Source organism: Venturia canescens, chromosome 6, assembly GCF_019457755.1.
Source record: "Venturia canescens isolate UGA chromosome 6, ASM1945775v1, whole genome shotgun sequence".
Classification (NCBI taxonomy): domain Eukaryota; kingdom Metazoa; phylum Arthropoda; class Insecta; order Hymenoptera; family Ichneumonidae; genus Venturia; species Venturia canescens.
Window position 1 is genome coordinate 13080032 of NC_057426.1, and position 4112 is coordinate 13084143.

A 4112-nucleotide genomic window follows, 5' to 3' on the forward strand; every position below is an offset into this window, starting at 1 on the left:
TCGCCTTCCTTTTTCTTTCTCTCTATCCTTGTTTTTCACAACCTTTTTTCTTACCATAAGCGTTATAATGTGTTATGCAACGATAGCGGATTTCGCCTCGAGAGTATCCGACGCGAGCACGCTCTTCTCCCCCGCACCCCCGCTAGTCATCCTCACTCAAATCCGTATTAATTTCAAACTCTCCCTCTTTTTCTTTTCGCGTTTTTTTTTAATTTTTTTTTTTTTTTTTATTGCTTTTCGTAACCTCTCGCATGTGCACTCGCGAACTGAGAGCTCCCGGTGTAGCGATAATTAATATTTCCCGTCACGTCGTCCACGTAACATGCACTTGAGGCGGGAGAGGTAAAAAACGGAAAAAGCAAGAAAAACATGCACACTCTTTCGTCTAAGCAAATTACGCAGTACATTTTGCAAATTTATTCTCCCATGATTTTCTCGTGTTCACGAAATCACCAGTTATTTATTTTTTAGGCGTACGTTTCTCCGGATTTTCTGCCCCTCAAATTTTCACTTTTGCCCACAACGAAATTCCTTTTTTTTTTAATTATTATTATTTCGTTAATGACGATGGATTGAAACATCGGGTTGGTCCTTTCGTAAATGATTTCGTGCCGACGTTGAGCCTATTTTTTTTTCTTGTTTTTACAACTACGTTCCGGCACATAATTCATTTCACGTTATCCGATCAATTCAACGGAGTGGCGTTTCCAACGAGAACTCGATCGATGGATTAATCATCAATTACTGTTCAAATTTCATTTAATACAAAAATGATGATATTTACAGTATACTTTGTTGCGAATTCCACGTTAATAATAACCTTTCAATTCTTTATATATACAGATTAAAGTAATCTCTCATTGTGCAAATTCAGATTGAAGTGAAAAGCAGTTTGGATCCCTCAGCAAAATCGTCGGTTCGTGATGTGCGCTCGGAGTTTTTGTTTTTAACTGCATCACCAAATTCGTTTCGTCGGAGAAAGCCAGTGTTCCATTACTGTGAAATTCTCTCTCTTCCATACACTCACGGTTTTACCGCCTTAACGGATACCAGATCCCGAAACAATGAACCGAGAATCATACAACGCCGTCACAAATACGTTTATATATACGTACATATATATCTGTATTTAAATTTAACAAAGTACAGACACATAAGTACAATCGTTGAGAGAGGACAAAGCCATCCATAGATACACGAACGACGAGAGCGGACAAAGAGTAGAGCGAAAGCCGAAAATTTCTGGTCTACCCTGGTGCATGCGACTGTTGGACAGAGACAGAAACAGCTGGAGAATCCGAAAAGGTAACATCATAGAGGAGAAAGAGAGAATGACAGGAAAAGCTGGGACAAAAGGTTTACAGACTTGCCTATAACTCAGAGAGTGAGAGAGTCAGAGAGAATGGAGAAAGGGAGAGAAAGGGTTGATGGTCGGATAGACGAAAGGGGAGCGGAGAATTACGAGGTCACTTCCGGTGGCGCCTGCTGGAGCTTCCGTTTCCGGTCGGTCGTGCGCTCTCTCCCATTCATCCCTCTTGGCTGTGCAACTATATATCCAACAGAGTTGCCACCCCTAACATTCGCTTGTGTATAGCTGCTCCCTGAGCTTCTCCCTAGTTTCATTACGTCAGAAATAATTCTGACAGTGTCCCAAATACATTGCGATTGCAGTGAAAATTTAACGGTCAATGATCAGTCTCTTAATTTCGTTTTTTTCTCGACATTCAGAGCGCCGCTCCTCCCTGAAGAATACGTAATTTTGAGATAATCTTTCGGATTCGTTTTTTATCACATTTTCGAAAAATTGCAAACGGAGAAAATCCGATTCTCGACACATTAAAGTACACCAACCAATTGTATCCACGTTGAATTTATGCATTGGAACACCGTAAATAAAGCTGCCAGAAACGTGTTGAGGAACAAAAAAGTGTACTCTTATGAAGCAGCATTTATTGATTGAGATTGCATGAGCATTCTTATCAAAACCAACACCTGGTGTAAGTTCGGTCGAATTTTTATTTTTTACCAATTTGACAAACATTATATATTTGTCTAGAAAAACCGGCTAGAACGAGCGCGTAGCGCGCGTCTGAGTTAGTATTAAATCAGATTAAAACAGCTTTGATGTTAAGTTGAGCAGGCGCACGATGAAGAAAGTTGTATTCTCTATGCTGATTTGTGGCAATAAAATTACGCCTACATTTCGCGAGCCGATTAAACACGTCGAGCGAACGCATTCCTGCGACTGGAGCTTCCGCAACTTCGGACGATAGAACAAACTTGGCCATTACGGTACATGGAGGAATCTCGTGCTTGGTCCATCAGACGAAAATTGTACGAACGCCGACACGAACGCGCCACACACGGCCAGAGTAATTTTGAAATTCTTCGCTAATCCAGATTTTCCTCAATATCCATGAATATCTCTGGAAATTTGTCGAAATTCGTGGCCTCGCTCGGTCTGAACATTTGACGAATTATACGATGCGCGTTTCTGTCAATTATTTCACATGAACGAAACGACTGATTTTGATATCTCGTAACTCACAGTGTTCAACATTACGTGAAGCTCGCGGCAATTACACCAATTCAGAAACGAGAATGGACACATTCGCACACCGATTCCCAAATATGAATAAGGCAACGCCGAATATTGTATTATTCAGAACGCCGCATTCTTGTCGTCGCACTGACCCCCAAGTTGCTCGAATAACATGTTTCATTTCGCCGCAGAACCGCGATATTTCAGTTTTCGCTTCTGTACAATGGACCTTTTCGAGCTATTCCGTAATGATATAAACTCGTCCGATAATAGGGATGAACATATTGCTACGAGTGATGGACAAACAGAGAGTTCCGTTGGTCGAGCCAGCCGCGAAAGCGCGTGCATCTCTTTAATTAATTACCGGAACTTCGCTCGCGCATAAAACCCGAAAATTAGAATGACGAAAATACGTACGAGTTATTTCGCAGTCGTGCAAAGGCATTGGCAGGTTAAATGTTTTAAAACGCGAATTTAAATGGGGAAAACATAAATTTACATGTGAATTCACAGTTTTCTATGGCCTGAAAATGTTGATATAAATCCTTTCATATTCATTTGTTTTCTAATGTTTCGAATTTTTCATTTCGCAAATAGAAGCGAAATTGAGCAAAAGCCCAAAATAATGTTTACGGGTACAAAAATATTAATATGAATTTTAAAGTTAAATCATCGACGAAAATTCATGTAAAGAAAATTACGAAAAAGTCTCATTGACGTAAAGATTAGTTTGTCTCTTGTGAAGTACGGAAAACATTGATTATTGCTATATTAACTAGAATCTAGTCGTTTCATTATTTGTGTCATTGTTCGTTTTGGCTCGTTCTAAGTGAACGCAGCAACCTGGAAAAAAGTATTCAAATCCAGACTATTTACAATTCTAAGTACTTTTTCGGTTTATATTCATTATTAGTATTGCAACATAAATATTTAGTCATCTCTTTCAACATAAAGAAAATACTGGTAAAAAAGACTATTTTCATGAATTTTTTTGAACAGTATAAATTATAAATATGGATATAAAAACTGTTAGATCTAAAAAATGCACTCTTAAAATGCACACATTTTTTTTTTCATATTTATTTTACTCAGTTTTCGTACAGAAAAATAGGAGAGAAGGCACAAAAAAAAGATGTTGATAATATTTCTGGAATGGATGATCGGAGAGAAACAAAAGTGGTTTTAGATCCAATAGGTAAATGCCTATAGCGCACATCATACGATTTTTCATTTTTTCAAAAATGACAAAATGGCGGCCACTTTTTCAAACACTACGAAAAAGCACGCTTGTTTCATCGTTTTTTGCAAAGAAAAAATAGTTCCGCTCAAAATTTAAAAATTCGTACGATATACGCTATAGCTATAGTCATAAAGAACACGTGGTAAAATTTTGGTAAGGATCAGTTGAATAGTTTCGGAGATTTTATCAACGAGCCGTCCAAAAACGTAATTATATGAGAAAAACGCGAACGTCGCTCAAAAATACGCTCGCACTGCTGCGATCTTTATACAATTTTAGAAAGATACTTTTAAATATGTATACTTTCGAAAAATGCAATGAAAAAAATCG